General features: G+C 33.3%; 1 long non-coding RNA gene across 1 annotated transcript; it reads right to left on the bottom strand.

Annotated features, from left to right (window-relative positions):
- Positions 1-893: 893 nt before the first annotated feature.
- On the bottom strand, positions 894-1,297 carry LOC141701006 (uncharacterized). Its single transcript, XR_012566630.1, has 3 exons — positions 1,232-1,297; positions 1,047-1,145; positions 894-948 (listed from the first exon to the last, which is right to left on the bottom strand). It is a non-coding gene; the product is annotated as an uncharacterized LOC141701006 (long non-coding RNA).
- Positions 1,298-19,179: the final 17,882 nt, after the last annotated feature.

Below are 19,179 nucleotides of genomic sequence, written 5' to 3'. Positions count from 1 at the left end.
CAGTGTTTAACACTGGTTACAATCTGGATGACACAACGGTTGTTTTAGAAAAACAATTGTTGGAACATTTTTAACATGACAGTTTTCTTAGTAATAAACAACGGTTTATTTACGTCAAGAGAAAGTTCTAAATTTTCTTTCCAATTTTAAATATCTTTTCCAAACAACAGTTATTTTATCCATCTATTATTTATATAATAGAACAACAACAGTTATTTTCAGAGGTAGTAATATAAGTATCTTTTAGACAACAGTTTTAGGGTGGTGTTATAATGCAAAAGAGATAACGAATTACTTTTCGGGAGCCATTAAAAAAATATTTGTAACACAACAGTTTACTAGGTAATAGACAACAGTTTAAAAAACCATTATCTTATTAGGTATATGCATTTTGCATATCAATTTCATATTTAATTAAAACCAGCTCCATAAAAAACCACAAAAATTAGTCCCCTGCCAAAATAAAAATACCATAATCCATACCATAATCCAAAACAAAATCATACCATAATCTAGGCCCCCGCCAAAACAAAACCAATTCACTACCATACCATAATCCATACCATACCATAATCCATCCGTTCAACAATCCAAAACAACCAGATCTACCTACCAAACTACCAGCAATCCACCGAACACAAAATACATTATCGCAAGTCTACTTATCACCAACTACATATATAAAACATCCACTTTACGATAAGTTCAAATGAGTCTACTTGTCAACATACGATAAGTTCAAACGAGTCTACTTGTCAACATACGATAAGTTCAAACGAGTCTACTTGTCACCAACTACATACATAAAACATCCAGTTTACGATAAGTTCAAAAGAAAAGAAAGGCGAGGACCTAGCTTGCACAATGTTTCATAAAATATTTTGCAAACTTAACCCTGATCTCGTTGATGTCATCCTCAGTGTAAACCAGGTTTGATCTACGCAGCCACTGAAATATGATCCAAAATTTTGTATAAGTAACATGTTCTGCCCTTATAAGAGTAAATACAAAGTGGATGAAAAGGCCCATAGATAGTCAATTGTCACCTTATTAGCAAAGTCCAGCTCCTTATCATGAATGATTTCCATCATGTATCGCATCACAAACAGGCCACAATCCTTGTTCCCGGTTTGCACTGGAACTCCCTAAAATATCAAACAAAAAATCATTTAAAATATCCAGTCTCCTTTAATAACATAATTAATATATGATCACAAAAATAAATAAATACCGCCATGTTCTCCCACAATACTTTCTTCTTCGGAACCTTTTTCAAATCCTCCTTGTACATTTTAATGGCACTGCAACCAAAACGAGATATATCAAAACACAAAATAACCACTACAAAATTTGGTCGGACAAGATTTATAAGTTAAGACTTAATAATCAAATTTTATAACGTGAACTCTTACTTGTCGACAACATCCACCCATTCTCCATTTGCAATTCGGCGTTTAAGAGGGTCCATATAGTAGACTACCTCTGCGTCTGGATTGACAGCTGTCAGGATCCAGTGGTTGCTACAAAAACTAAACAGAGGTGCTTGTTAAATAGTAAAGCCTAAATTTGATGCTTTTTTGTCACTCAAACAACTTAAATATCATAAAAAAAATTACATTTCTATTAAATTAAAATCAACCTAAAAATTATTTAAACTCACTATTTGTGAAAAATAATCTAAAATGTGATACTAGTAGAGTGTAATTTACTGTAATAAACATGATCAGGTATAACATCAAAAATTGAAGGCTCATACTGATAAAATTTAAATTCCAGTAAATAAATCAACTTTAAAACTGAACCTATAAAATTATCATCAAATTTGAACTTGAAATATTATGAGGTTGAACTATACAATTTCCCCTGTCTGAGAAACAAACCTAACATCTAATAACAAAATCAATTAAATACTGTAAGCCATTTGATTACTTTTATATTAACTTCAAAACTGTCAAGGCATTTGATTACGTTTATACTGAACCAATGCAATTAATATAAATTTCAACAAATATTATCGAGTTTAACTATACAATTGAACCCATTCCTTACAAAATTAAAGCTAAATTCTTGAAAAAATTAATAAAAAACTGGCAAGGCTTAACAGCTTAATAGCTTGGGATAGTAAAAATACTTACACATCATTGTACGGTAGGAGAAAATGTTGCCCTTTCCTAGGCATGTTCTCGATGTGATGCACATCGAGAAAAATATATGCGAAGCCCTTGTTGGAACTTTACTAAATATTCCGGGGAAGACAAAAGATAGGGAATCTGTTCGTCTTGATATGGCTGAAATGGGAATAAGAACGGAGCTGAGACCTAAGACTCCTGGAAAGAAAGAAAAGGTACCGTTGGCATCATGGAACTTAACGCATGCAGAAAAAAAAACAGTTTGCTCATCATTTCTTAAAATGAAGTTGGCAGATGGATTTTGTTCAAATATTAAGAATCTTATAAACATGGAAAATCTTCGGCTTGTTGGAATGAAATCTCATGATTGTCACACGATATTGCATCATTTGCTTCCAATCTCAATTCGATCAGTATTACAAAAACAAGTCAGGTGCACAATTATTAGGTTTTGCCTTTTCTTCAAGGCAATTTGCAGTAAAGTGATCAATGTAGACAAGTTGGAAAAAATGCAGAGTGAGTTAGTGGAAACATTGTGCCAGCTTGAAAAGCACTTTCCCCCTTCGTTCTTTGATGTGATGATCCATCTCTCAGTTCATCTCGTGAGAGAGGTTAAACTTTGTGGGCCAATATTCCTTCGTTGGATGTATCCCTTCGAGAGATATCTAAAAGCGTTTAAAGGATATGTACGGAACCCGGCTCATCCCGAAGGGTGTATTGCTGAGGCATACGTTGCCGAAGAGGCGGTGGAGTGTTTGGTGAATTTTGAAAAATCTACCGTAGGAGTGTCTCAAAATGCAAAGTATGAGCAGAATGCAAGACCTCTATCTGGTGCGACATTGATAAAGCCGGGCGATGAGGACTTGCATCTAGCACATTTGTGTTTTCTCCAAAATACAACTAACATTAGACCATATTTTGAGTAAGTTAGTGATATTTAAGTGTGTGTTATTTCATTATTTTATGCACTTTGATTAATATACTAAAGAAAGTGATTTTTCTCGCAGCGAGCATATGGCATCTTTGATGACAAGATACCAACAACATGAAAATGATGAAGTCTGGCTTAAAAACAAGCAAAATGCAAAATTTCATAAATGGTTCAGGAAAAAGGTATAATTGTTATTTGAATAAAAACATCATAAATAGGCCTAGTTTATATTTTTTCATGGTAAATGTATTTGTTATTTGTTTATTTAAGCAAACATCATAATTAATATTTATCAATTTGTTTTAAATAGATTCAATCAGAATTGTTGGATGACCATAACAACATACCTGAGGAGATAAGGTGGATTGCTGAAGGGCCCAACAAGAATGTCCCTACATTTAGCGGATATAGAATCAATGGTGTTACGTTTAGCACCAAGGAGCGTGATGACACTCGACAAGTTCAGTGTAGTGGTGTCTGTGTCATTGCAGATACAATGCTTGTACAGGGTAAGGAGAAGAATATTGAACATACTTCACAGACCTACTATGGAGTTATAACAAGTATATGGGAGTTGGACTATAACAAATTTAGAGTCCCAATATTTCGTTGTAATTGGGTAGATATGAACCAGGGGGTTAAGGTAGATGACTTGGGATATACAATTGTTAATTTGAACAAATTAGGTTTTGTAAATGATCCGTTCGTGCTAGGGAAACATGTTAAGCAGGTTTGTTACATTGATGATCCTCTTGAAAAACATTGGTATGTCGTGTTGAAATTACCGGAAAAGAACTGTTATGAACAATGTGACGATGAAAATGATGGATCAGTAGAAATAGAACTTGAGAATGAGCTGCACTTGCCAATGTTTCCCAATGTTGACGAACTTGATGAGGAAAAAGCTAGTTATATGCGGGACGAAGATGAATGGATTCAACTCCCATGATGGTAAAAATTACCTTCTTTTAAGTTAAATTGTCTAGAAAATTACCCCAGCATGAGTTACCTCTCTGCCTTCTATAATTTATTTATTCGTAAATCTTTTTTTATTTCTCGAATTATTATTTGCCAAAATTTGATAATTTTAATTAATCAGTGTCAATTACGATTACTGTTTTAATATATATGAAGTTAGCAGTTTTTTTAATTTTTATAAATGATTTATCATACTGGAATTTGTCATTTTCTAATTTATCGCTCCCTTTTTTCTTGATTGTTTGGACTGTCTGGCATTTATATGTTGGATTCAGTGTCATCTAATTATTGGACAGTAGTGTTGATGGGCCATAAACCCTGTTAATCTTAAATTTGTAACCATGTTCAGTTTTTTTATTTTTCTTTCAGTGACCAATGTGATTATTGATCCGGATTTCATTGTTTCCCGTTTTTACCCATTTTCGTGGAAAAGCCTGTTTGATTGCATTATTGGTTTTATAGACATGCCTAATTAAAACTTTTGGTCGCTTGTCAAGGTTTTGGTTGGAATTCTGATCGAATAAGGTGTTCATATATGATACCCTGCTTCTTCTCTGCCAACAACTTGTTACTGGGGGTGGAGGGTTACCAGCACCTTCTTCCACTGTCTTCAGCTGGAGGAATTTGGTCCAAGTCAACTGGTGACGATTAAAAAACGGGAACTTACTGCCAATGAAAAGACCCTGCTCTAGCTGCAGAAAAAGTCAAGAACACGGGTATTAGAAAGACACAGCGAGGAAGAAAATACTCAGTAATCATCTAACATCAACTCATCAAGTTTCTTCAAGAAATACTCTTGATATTTTACTTATTTATGAACTTTTATCAATTTGCTTACCTGGAATACATTTCTTTCACCCACAATTGCTCCATTGACAAACTTTGTGTTGTCTCTGGTTATATTAGCCTGTAAGAATGCCATTCGGTCAATGCCAGTGCCACTGAGGGTTGTCAGAGGTCCATCAGCACTTACGCCTCCACTTGGCAACACCCTTTGCTCAGCTGGACATATATTACTACTTTCATCTCGTGTTGTTATCTCTTCCATCACAATTCCATAAGTGAACTTGCTTTGACGAGTGAAATTCTGCAATAAGTAACTATTTGTTGGTTGTGATAAGTAAGCTTACATAACATCTTAATAAGTAATTTGGTTTGTGAATTATCCAATTGAAATTAGTTGTTGACTTGAGGAAATATTCTGATTTGCCAACTTGATTGAGGGTTTTTTGCTAGTCTATATTGGTTGGATGATATTTTGTTAGGTAGTCATTGGTTGGCTACTTTTGGATTAATTTTCTGGGGATTTAATATATATACAACTCATTTTTTTCATTTTAACATTACTCAGAGACAACAGTTTATAGATAATCTATTAAACCATCTTCTACCTAGAGTTTAGACAACATGCATGAAGAACCAAACCATTGTGTGTTTAAGTTTCTAACAAGTTTTTTACATCTCAAACCGTTGTCTATTAGTTGATAGATGAAAAAAGTAAACTGCTGAGTTGTTAAAATTTTGTGGGAGATTAAATTAAAATAGGAGGGAGAATGAAAAATAAATAATTCAAAACAACCTCTAAAAGTATCTTTTAAAGTGTGGTGTTAAGACAACGCCTTATAAAAAGAAAATAAATTATAAAATATTTAATGTAAATATGAAATTAATGATATAATTATTTTTTTATGTAAGTAGTATAGTAGAGTTTGTAAAGAAGTTAGAGTTTAAGTAGTATAATATAGATATAACTACTACAAATGAGAGAGTTTGTAGTTATGTTGGATACATAAATTAAATATTTTAATAAATTATATGTGTTTAATTTTTTTTGGAAGGTGGTAGCAAATATTTTAGGAAGGTGTTAAGCAGCTACCAAACCAATCAATTATAATAGTATAGTATAGATGGTTTCTCCCTATAGCATTTAAATAACTATATAATTTACATGATTAACAAATCATTATCATGTTTTACCTACATGTTTGTACTCAAAATATCAAACTATTATAACCATAATATTTTATATTGTATTTTATTTTTAAAAATTTTACAATATTCAATAGAATATATTTATGAGCCTAATCATACTAGCTTTATTTCTTTTAACGCCAGAACCTCAAAATACTTTTAAAATGTTTGTTTGAGAAGCCACATAAATATAGAAGAAGATTATGAGATGGTTTTTGTAAGTATAATACATTAATTATTGTTTTTTATCTATGATTGTCCATCTTCTATTCCCATAGAAAATTAAATAATTTTGATTATACTTGTATCATTTCAAAATCCAATATAATATTCTCCCAAACATATGACTTACTTTTAAAAATCTATATATTATGAAATATATTTATTCAAATTATAATATTACTATTTTGGCATTTATTTTTTAAAAAATTAAGATGGTAAGAAGAATCTAGAACGTCCATTTCAATTCTAGCACTCGTACTTCTTAAAAACATCCGTAGAAGTTTAAATTCACATATGTTAGCTCTATTATGTTAGATGTATGTCTTAATAACCCCACTAAAATTTTTCTACACACATATGTGTATTATTTGTACAAGTACCCCCCACAATCTTGTGTTATCCCTTATAAACTCTAAGCTTAGGTAATGATAAACTTGAGATAATTCTTTTAACTCTCATGTGATTATTCTCTTTGTAGGAAATTAATTAATGTTTTTATGGGTGTTGTATGAAATATATATTTAAATATATGTCTATGTGACCAACTTAAACTATATATGGATTCATTTTATGATATTAAGGATTTCAATTTTGTAATTGTAAATAAAATTTGACACTTTGTAGTGTTTCAAGATTTAAGGTCTCGGGGTTCAGCACAATTAATTTACACTGAGAAATGCATTTAGAATATATTATAATTGCTTTGATTTTTTGTTTTTCTTTTAAAAATTAGTATCTTAATTATTTTAAAGCATCAACATGTTAACATGTTTAGTTTCTGAAATTTGAGTAGTTTTACTCTATTGTTTCGCCTACAGCAAGAACAATATCAAGGGCAACACCAAGGCCAATACCCAACATTCATTCTGCAAGGACAGTCACAAAGCCAAGACCCAACCTGGGTCCCAACAAGAAGAAGATCAGCAACAAGTTCAAGGGCACACAGGTAAGAACATATTAGGGAGAATTCTTTATCTTTTGAAAGTGACTCAAGCACTACTAAAATTTTAGTAGATCATTAAACAAAACAAAGGAATAACCATATAAAGGTTGTTTGTACCAGCTGACTTATTGCATTATAGATGTCATGGAGACTCGGTATATTTTTGGTGCCCACCTACACTATTGCTTCTACGTTCTGATGTCAATTGTTTCAACATATAGGAATTTGTTAAGAACTTTTGCCGAGGATTGGATCATCATTTCCACTATTATCTTTGTTGATTTATCTTCATCATCATCATCAATCATTACACAAAGAGTTATCTTCATCATCATCAATCATTACACAATAGACGTGCTACAATTCTTTCTTTTACGCTCCATCACCCAAAGTCTACTTCATCATGCATACAACCACGTGAAAAGATTAAATTTTTTTAGTGGTTTATAGAGTCGATAGACCTTGCTTCTTTTGTCATATGCGCTAAAGATACATTTCTTGACAATCTCATCTAATCTCATCTAGCTTTTTTCTTTTCTTGTCAGGAATATGTGCATATGCAATGCAACCGAAAATTCTTAGATTTCCAACCAAGCGCTTTGCCAATCGCCGACCTTGTTGGAAGATAAAGATACTTTGGTGCCATTTTTTGTGATACATTGCTCGGCTTGCTTTTTTGTGGGATACTTATACATGTTTGATATTTAATTACAGGTTTTGCTTCTGTTCTTTGTGTCTATTCATTGCAAAACTTCTCTCTTTGTAGTTATCATGTGAGAGACAGACAGCTAGACCTTCTCCTTTTCGATTTAAATTCCAATTATCCTCTTGCACTTGTCCTTTTGTAATGTACCTTATAAAGTTCTCATTTTTGGTTTAAAAATCTAATAACCTAAGACACTCTCATGCTTTTGGATTACTCATCTGATGAGCCTAGAGAACTGCTCCTGAATTCACATCTGATGAACCTTTGGAACTTCTCCTCTTCAATTCATCATGTGGGCCCGTGGAGCCATGTGCCCCAGTCGTCTGGATATGCTAATCAGGAGCTTATTCTCATTCATCCTCAAGACACCTGCAATAGTGATCCTCGCTCCTCCGACATTATTAAACTTGTGCTCTGAATTATGCTGCTGGTTAAATAGGCTTGGGAGGTTAAAGGAATTTCCATAATGTTGTTCACAGAGGTCAAATGGTTCACGGCTACTGGCAACATCTGAAAATTCAGAATAGTTGCAACACTAATGGAATTGTTTTGATAATATTAATAATTTACACCCATAATGCACAGCAGGTCCAGGGTCCATCACCCATGCTGGAAAGCAAACATTTGCAGTAATGATACAGTTGGAACTTAAACCGTGTACTTCTGAACTGCAGTTGAGTCTGGAGGCACACGGATGTGAGTATAAAGTTGAAGTTGACCCCAAACAAGTAGAGAAATAATGTATCATATCATAGAGCATCATGTTGCAAATGTGTGTACATAAGAAAAAATCTGTTACACTAGTGAAGATGCACAGTCTTCCTTCTTCAAAGTCTTGGGAGAGATGATGCTTAATCCGTTGTACTAGTACACTCATTCCCTAAAATTTAAGTTACAAAAATTAGGAGAATGAATAACTAATCTATTGCAGTTTCTGTTATGTCCTCTTAAAGCGGTACCAGGTATGACTGGAACAGTTATAACCTAATCAAGGAACAATACTTAAACAAAAATAAAAAATATTTTAAAAACCCATGTTTAATTAAATCCTCGTGAATGATATAATTAATAAACCTGACAATCAAGCAACAATACTTTTATTAAAACAAAAAATATTAAAAAAACATATAAACTTTGCACATATTATTCCTTCATAAATGAAAAGGATATAAGATGAAAACAATTTGAAGTGGTCGAAACAATACCTCAACTCTTAATTTTCTCCGCATGAGACTTACCTTTGGTGTTGGTGTCTCTTAACATATTAACCACCACAACGGTGAACATTTGGCAAACCAAGTCATTGCAAGAACATACAAGAACTAATATGCCAATATATGGAATTTGTGAAATAAAGGATGTAATGAGATTAAATATTTCTTTATTACACAAGAGAATTTATTTGAATTTTAATTGGAAAGGCAAAACGTGATAGGATCCACGCCCAAAGCACTTCCATCAACTGAAAAAGGTGAAAGAGAGGTAGATAACTGAGAGGGTTAGAGAAACCATATGGTTTGTTGCACCACTAAGTACAAAATGAAAGAAACAAAGTTGAGAGACATCAAAATGAAGTATAATATCATTTAGCCAAGAACTATTTGAAAATTGGAAAATCGGTGAGGGAAATTCTTCAAGAATTTCAAAGTTTATGATGTCGAATTTATTAGATCCCATCTTTCCCTTGATTAAGTCATTTAACATGTGGATCAACTTATATATTACGTCATTTTAACAAACCCCTCATATTTAGATGAGCTATCACTATAAGAAAAACAGGTAAATACGACCGGCCAAAAGTCCTCGCATTTACCTAAATATGTCAGGACACAGTCGTATCTTTTAGTTTCTGGATCGGTCATGATACGGGAGGAATATTTAGTAAGTCAGTCATTTTTAAAGTAAATTGAACCAGCTAGTTTTTTTAAATGGTCAAAACTAGCTGGTTCAATTTACTTTAAAAATGACTGACTTACTAAATATTCCTCCCGTATCATGACCGATCCAGAAACTAAAAGATACGACTGTGTCCTGACATATTTAGGTAAATGCGAGGACTTTTGGCCGGTCGTATTTACCTGTTTTTCTTATAGTGATAGCTCATCTAAATATGAGGGGTTTGTTAAAATGACGTAATATATAAGTTGATCCACATGTTAAATGACTTAATCAAGGGAAAGATGGGATCTAATAAATTCGACATCATAAACTTTGAAATTCTTGAAGAATTTCCCTCACCGATTTTCCAATTTTCAAATAGTTCTTGGCTAAATGATATTATACTTCATTTTGATGTCTCTCAACTTTGTTTCTTTCATTTTGTACTTAGTGGTGCAACAAACCATATGGTTTCTCTAACCCTCTCAGTTATCTACCTCTCTTTCACCTTTTTCAGTTGATGGAAGTGCTTTGGGCGTGGATCCTATCACGTTTTGCCTTTCCAATTAAAATTCAAATAAATTCTCTTGTGTAATAAAGAAATATTTAATCTCATTACATCCTTTATTTCACAAATTCCATATATTGGCATATTAGTTCTTGTATGTTCTTGCAATGACTTGGTTTGCCAAATGTTCACCGTTGTGGTGGTTAATATGTTAAGAGACACCAACACCAAAGGTAAGTCTCATGCGGAGAAAATTAAGGGTTGAGGTATTGTTTCGACCACTTCAAATTGTTTTCATCTTATATCCTTTTCATTTATGAAGGAATAATATGTGCAAAGTTTATATATTTTTTTAATATTTTTTGTTTTAATAAAAGTATTGTTGCTTGATTGTCAGGTTTATTAATTATATCATTCACGAGGATTTAATTAAACATGGGTTTTTAAAATATTTTTTATTTTTGTTAAAGTATTGTTCCTTGATTAGGTTATAACTATTACAGTCATACTTGGTAAGGCTTTAAGAGGACATAAGAGAAACTGCAATAGATTAGTTATTCATTCTCCTAATTTTTGTAACTTAAATTTTAGGGAATGAGTGTACTAGTACAACGGATTAAGCATCATCTCTCCCAAGACTTTGAAGAAGGAAGACTGTGCATCTTCACTAGTGTAACAGATTTTTTCTTATGTACACACATTTGCAACATGATGCTCTATGATATGATACATTATTTCTCTACTTGTTTGGGGTCAACTTCAACTTTATACTCACATCCGTGTGCCTCCAGACTCAACTGCAGTTCAGAAGTACACGGTTTAAGTTCCAACTGTATCATTACTGCAAATGTTTGCTTTCCAGCATGGGTGATGGACCCTGGACCTGCTGTGCATTATGGGTGTAAATTATTAATATTATCAAAACAATTCCATTAGTGTTGCAACTATTCTGAATTTTCAGATGATGCCAGTAGCCGTGAACCATTTGACCTCTGTGAACAACATTATGGAAATTCCTTTAACCTCCCAAGCCTATTTAACCAGCAGCATAATTCAGAGCACAAGTTTAATAATGTCGGAGGAGCGAGGATCACTATTGCAGGTGTCTTGAGGATGAATGAGAATAAGCTCCTGATTAGCATATCCAGACGACTGGGGCACATGGCTCCATGGGCCCACATGATGAATTGAAGAGGAGAAGTTCCAAAGGTTCATCAGATGTGAATTGAGGAGCAGTTCTCTAGGCTCATCAGATGAGTAATCCAAAAGCATGAGAATCTCTTAGGTTATTAGATTTTTAAACCAAAAATGAGAACTTTATAAGGTACATTACAAAAGGACAAGTGCAAGAGGATAATTGGAATTTAAATCGAAAAGGAGAAGGTCTAGCTGTCTGTCTCTCACATGATAACTACAAAGAGAGAAGTTTTGCAATGAATAGACACAAAGAACAGAAGCAAAACCTGTAATTAAATATCAAACATGTATAAGTATCCCACAAAAAAGCAAGCCGAGCAATGTATCACAAAAAATGGCACCAAAGTATCTTTATCTTCCAACAAGGTCGGCGATTGGCAAAGCGCTTGGTTGGAAATCTATGAATTTTCGGTTGCATTGCATATGCACATATTCCTGACAAGAAAAGAAAAAAGCTAGATGAGATTAGATGAGATTGTCAAGAAATGTATCTTTACTGCATATGACAAAAGAAGCAAGGTCTATCGACTCTATAAACCACTAAAAAAATTTAATCTTTTCACGTGGTTGTATGCATGATGAAGTAGACTTTCGGTGATGGAGCGTAAAAGAAAGAATTGTAGCACGTCTATTGTGTAATGATTGATGATGATGAAGATAACTCTTTGTGTAATGATTGATGATGATGATGATGAAGATAAATCAACAAAGATAATAGTGGAAATGATGATCCAATCCTCGGCAAAAGTTCTTAACAAATTCCTATATGTTGACACAATTGACATCAGAACGTAAAGCAATAGTGTAGGTGGGCACCAAAAATATACGGAGTCTCCGTGACATCTATAATGCAATAAGTCAGCTGGTACAAACAACCTTTATATGGTTATTCCTTTGTTTTGTTTAATGATCTACTAAAATTTTAGTAGTGCTTGAGTCACTTTCAAAAGATAAAAAATTCTCCCTAATTTAGGAATCTAAAAAAGTAGATGAATAATATGTTCTTACCTGTGTGCCCTTGAACTTGTTGCTGATCTTCTTCTTGTTAGGACCCTGGTTGGGTCTTGGCTTTGTGACTGTCCTTGCAGAATGAATGTTGGGTATTGGCCTTGGTGTTGCCCTTGATATTGTTCTTGTTGTAGGCCAAACAATAGAGTAAAACTACTCAAATTTCAGAAACTAAACATGTTAACATGTTGATGCTTTAAAATAATTAAGATACTAATTTTTAAAAGAAAAACAAAAAATCAAAGCAATTATAATATATTCTAAATGCATTTCTCAGTGTAAATTAATTGTGCTCATCCCGGAGACCTTAAATCTTGAAACACTACAAAGTGTCAAATTTTATTTACAATTACAAAATTGAAATCCTTAATATCATAAAATGAATCCATATATAGTTTAAGTTGGTCACATAGACATATATTTAAATATATATTTCATACAACACCCATAAAAACATTAATTAATTTCCTACAAAGAGAATAATCACATGAGAGTTAAAAGAATTATCTCAAGTTTATCATTACCTAAGCTTAGAGTTTATAAGGGATAACACAAGATTGTGGGGGGTACATGTACAAATAATACACATTTGTGTGTAGAAAAATTTTAGTGGGGTTATTAAGACATACATCTAACATAATAGAGCTAACATATGTGAATTTAAACTTCTACGGATGTTTTTAAGAAGTAAGAGTGCTAGAATTGAAATGGACGTTCTAGATTCTTCTTACCATCTTCATTTTTTAAAAAATAAATGCCAAAATAGTAATATTATAATTTGAATAAATATATTTCATAATATATAGATTTTTAAAAGTAAGTCATATGTTTGGGAGAATATTATATTGGATTTTGAAATTATACAAGTATAATCAAAATTATTTAATTTTCTATGGGAATAGAAGATGGACAATCATAGATAAAAAACAATAATTAATGTATTATACTTAGAAAAACCATCTCATAATCTTCTTCTATATTTATGTGGCTTCTCAAACAAACATTTTAAAAGTATTTTGAGGTTCTGGCGTTAAAAGAAATAAAGCTAGTATGATTAGGCTCATAAATATATTCTATTGAATATTGTATAATTTTTAAAAATAAAATACAATATAAAATATTATGGTTATAATAGTTTGATATTTTGAGTACAAACATGTAGGTAAAACATGATAATGATTTGTTAATCATGTAAATTATATAGTTATTTAAATGTTATAGGGAGAAACCATCTATACTATACTATTATAATTGATTGGTTTGGTCGGTGCTTAACACCTTCCTAAAATATTTTCTACCACCTTCCAAAAAAAATTAAACACATATAATTTATTAAAATATTTAATTTATGTATCCAACATAACTACAAACTCTATCATTTGTAGTAGTTATATCTATATTATACTACTTAAACTCTAACTTCTTTACAAACTCTACTATACTACTTACATAAAAAAATAATTATATCATTAATTTCATATTTACATTAAATATTTTATAATTTATTTTCTTTTTATGAAAATAAGTAATTTACAAAAGTATGACAAGAAATATTAAAATTACCGGGCACCGCACGGGTTATAGGATAATTTATCGTACAAAATATATATTATTAATTAATAACATATTGTTCAATTTCAATTAATTTAATAAATTATTTAATAATCTATTATTCTATTTTATATATTTTATTAAGTGTTTTACTTTTAATAAAAAAAAGGTTAATAAGAATTTGGGCGATTAATAGAGTTTGTAGTTAAATTTGATATATAAATTAATTATTTTAATAAATTATATGTGTCTATATTATTTTGAAAAGTGCTAACAAAATTTTAGAATAGTGTTAACCAAGATCAAATCAATCAATTATACCATATTTTCCTTGAAAAATGTCAAAATTAATCCGGACAACGCACGGATTATTAAATAATTTATTTATTTTTTATAAAAATAAGATTATACTAATAATAGGAAAAAAAATATTTAAAATTAATCCGTGCATCGCACGGGTTACACGCTTGTATAACATTAAAGAAGAATTCAATTATCAAATTATTAGTAACTTTATTTTCTGTGAGATACGAAATAAGGTCATATATATGTTTACTATAATATTTTTGTCCGAATTAGAAAAAAAAGGATTGAAATTTAAGTATCTAATTATAATCAATACATAAAAAAATAAGCGTGCTAAGTCCATTATTACGGTTTCAATAATTATCTTTAGTTTGGTTTCATTTGAGGGATGCCCTCAGTGTCGAGGAACACGTAATAAAATAAATATTAACTTTCTTTACTAATATTAACTTGCACTTGAATAATTAAAGAAAAAAAACCTTTTGCTTTAATTTTTGTTGATTTGTAACAAAGGGACGTTAAGTTTTTTTAGCTATGCGTGTAGGCTTTATGACCCGTAAGTCCACTGGTACAATTAGACACAATTAAAACATAAATAAGACTGAACCTTTTGAACCACGCACATCAAATAACAAAGTTTAGAAACAGTTATATATTAATACTATTTACACATGAAGATGAAAAGGAAAGCCGATCAAATTGCTCAAGAAGTATGATCAAAGAAAAAAAAATCGAAGGAAGGAATTGAAAGATGGAGAAGGGATCAGACCAAAAAGAAACAAAAAAAATAATGAATCCATGAGTTAATTTCTAGTGTTCATATACGCATTTTGAATTCAATGCCTTTTCAATTTATGGGTATTATGATTAATTGATTTCAATTGTTTAGGTATAATGTAAGACTTTATTGTTAAGGTGCTTTTGTACATGTGTTGATGTACTCATACCTATCATCTCACCTATCATCTCAGTTCTTAATCCCATAATCTTACTCAGCCTCTTTAATACTTAGTTATATATATATATAATGTATATGTATAACATTCCCCCGTTTATCGATCCCCATCAATGTATATTGTTACTCGAATTATGACAAATTAGCAATCCATCTGGTTGTTTTTTAACATGTCATTGAGCCATATCAGCATTCGGTTAGTCCATTTAAATATGTTGACAATTATCATGTAAATGCAAGTTAGTCGACTGTAAACTTTTTGAGTTCAATTATGTTAGGGCGAAATCACGCACTAATATGCACGCAAGTATACGCGTTCGCAAGTAATATAGAATACTTTCTAGTTCGTTCCCTCAGAGACTCAGACTAAGTTATTGTCTAATTAAACTCACTCACCAATGTATGATTACTTCTCAATGTTAAGATAACACTTAAAATTGTTGATTAAATATTAACTATAATTAACTACTTAATTAACCACTTAACTAACACTTCAATTTATCAATAATAAAACACTCATGAGATCACAACTTCATTATTACTTCCTTCTATAGCCATTGTTATTACCTTTAGCATGTGACAGTGGTGATATTAATCGAATAACACGAAACTGATAAAAGCCAACTTTCATTGTACTAATACCATTCTACCAAGCATCCACAATTAAGATAGAAGTTGAATAGTCATCAATTATGTTGAGTTCCTATATGTCTACAGAAATTGACAACACAACGATTTAAGCACAAGTTATTCCTTTTGATTACATAAGGCAAATAAAACTGTTAGAGTTACCCACTAATCATGCACAACGTACATGAACCTATGCTAGCATGGCAAGTTCTAAATCTCAAGATCCACCGTCGCTTCACAAGAGATTAACACCCTATCTTATATGTTCGCGACGCACATAAGACGAATACGCACAACCAATACTAGATATCATGCAATCATCACACACTAAAGTATTAAACAATTAACTAAAGAATTTCATAATAAATCCGTTGCAACCCCATGATCACGATTAGCCCATAATAGAACTTATCGCCATCATGGGTTCATATGAAATCATGATAAACGACACAAGAAAATAATAACTAAACTAATTATATTAAAACAGAGTACGTCACAAGAGTAAATAAGTCAAAGCAAGAAAACTAGCATCCAACGTTACAACGAAACAAGAATCACAAGAATATATGCTTCCTCTTCGTTGCGGTGTGCTAAATCGGTCTTCTTCCTTATCTCCTTCGCTTCTTGCGCAAAACACAATCTAAAACATAATCTCTTTCATATTCTCTACGAAAACGTCTCAAATCTACTTATATAATAGTCCCATAAAACTTAGATTACATAGAAGTTGGAAGCCAAACAGAAGTAGAAGTCTAAAATAATTCAGCTTTTTCCCCGACCCTGCGCGGCCGCTCAGCATTTCTGCGCGGGCGCGCAAGGCTGCTGCGCGGCCGCTCAGCATTGCTGCGCGGGCGCGCAGGACCCTACTGGAAAAATTCCAGGTTTGCTCCGTTTCTTCGCCGTAATCTGCCCGTTCTTTTCCTCTCGCAATGGTGAACACATGCCAAGGCTTATTCTTGATGATTCCTCCTCCGAAATGCAACTAATACCCTGAAATGCATAAACACTAGAAAAACGCATCAAATACACAAAATACTTGATTTCAAGACACCAATTTAAGCCATTTTAAGACGTTCTAAGTGGTATAAAATGCCACTTATCACACCCCCAAACTTAAATCGATGCTTGTCCTCAAGCGTCACAGACTCAAAACAACTAAAAATATGCATGAATGCAATCTATATGAAAATGCAACGATCCCCCTTACTACAATTAAACAACCAAATTGTCACGTCTCAACGAATGCAGTTAGACACTAAAGATCAATAAACTCATGCAAACGGACATACAGCCAGAAACGTGGTGTGTGCAAATGCTTAACAGATATGCTTCGGAACTAGACCAATTACTATGACTAGACTATCCTCAAGGCAATCCTACGATTATACAAAGAATAAAAATTCTAGGCACAAAGTGATATACAACACTACAAGAACTTTGGAGCTTACTACGGAATCGTGCTTTTTATTTACAACTCAAATGCTTATTTGACCGTGCAATGAGTGAGGTCCACAAAAGACTTATACAATAGTATCCATGTAACGAGCGTTAGGTTAGCGGATCCCAGACTCTAAAAGCCTTAGGTCACTAGGCACAAAGTCCCCTAAGAACTTAAATACTCGAATACCAAAGAACCCACTCTTGATCAATTATGCAAATTTTTTTTTTTTTCTCTGAGCAAGTGCGTTTCGCTCCATCTTGCTCAACCCTAGACTACTCGCATAACATGCGAGCCGGCTACTAGCCATTTGACGCCTAGCCACAACTAGCAACAAATTCCATTTTTACTCCATTTTTTTTTCTTTTTCATGCCTTTACCACTAAGAACCTATTATCAAATTCTAAGCATAATAAATAGATTATCCTCGAAAATAATCAGATCATAACAACAATCTAGCCCTTAAGCATTCTCTAAGACTTAGTGAAAATACAAGTGCTTCTAGCATGCATATCAACCTACACAACTTAATAACACTTTAATGCTATCACTACACTCGCATCAATATCACAATTCAGTCGATAAATCATTGCAAAAGGGATCATGGTATATGCATGAGCTATATGATATGACAAACAAATAAAGCTATATAAAAAAAACTATATGGCAAAAATTATACAACTATATGAACTAACTATCATGAATATGCAGCTATATGACACACACAAAATATTCCTTAACTACCACCCCCAAACTTAAAATCTTCACTGTCCCCAGTGAAGGTAGTAGAAAGGAACACAGGGTATACCTACTCGGAGTCATCATCATCATCACCCTCAGTGGGTGGAGTATCAGGCGGCGGGTATGCAGAGTCCTCACCAAAAACTGGCCACTGGATATCAGCTCCAAGGCCTCGAAAAGCAGTCCCTAACGCAAGGGTGAGCTCCTGAGCAAACCTGCTCTGCGTCTCATACATGGCATCCATCCACCGTGAAAGCCTCCTATACTGGGCATCACCCATCCCAGCACCCTCCTGAGCTCTCGAAGAACCAGCCTCACCACGCCCTGGCCTAGCCATAGTAGCACCTCGTGCTGGACGCCCTCCTGGAAGACGATAACCCAGCCCATGCTCCTCAGGCTCACCACCGGTCCACTCCTACATCCCATTCAGAGTGCCAGAATCTATCGGAGTTGCTGACAACTGCAACTGCTCATGAGCCGACCAGTTCACTCCTACTGCTCGGCATAGCTTCGTAACCGTGGATGCATAAGGGATGTTCATATGCTTTGCTCCCCTCAAAAACTTTAGAATTCCTTGGTAGATAAACTCACCAAGGTCCACATAGTATTCCTCATTCAGAATTCCCCACAACAACTGTGCTCTCTCAACTGTGACCTCGTGTGCATGTGAAGAAGGCAAAATATTAGCACATATAAATGCATTCCATGCACGGGCATACCTGTTCATGGCGATCGCCGGAAAGTGACGATACTCATTATTGGCTGGACTGCGGTTCCAAACTGTGCCCGGTCGACAGAGAGTCGCACAAATCAAATCCAAGTCAAAATCCTCAGCAGTCTTTTCATTCCAGTTCTCCTCCTCGGGCTTCCTCTCTCGCTGTCCAATCACACGGCGAATCGCCGCAGGATGATAATCAACAGTCAGCCCACGAACTACAGAAAACCCATTCTTTTCAGCCTTCGCGTTCGCGTAGAACTCGCGAACAACACTCATCGGTACTGCTTTGGGTGACTCACAAAAAGCTATCCACCCCTTCTCTACAATCATGGGCAACAACTCACCATCCCTCCCTGATGGTAAAAACCC

Source organism: Apium graveolens, unplaced genomic scaffold (genome assembly GCF_009905375.1).
Source record: "Apium graveolens cultivar Ventura unplaced genomic scaffold, ASM990537v1 ctg320, whole genome shotgun sequence".
NCBI classification, from domain to species: domain Eukaryota; kingdom Viridiplantae; phylum Streptophyta; class Magnoliopsida; order Apiales; family Apiaceae; genus Apium; species Apium graveolens.
The sequence above is the reverse complement of the archived record's forward strand: the minus strand, read 5'-3'. Positions and strand labels throughout refer to the sequence as shown.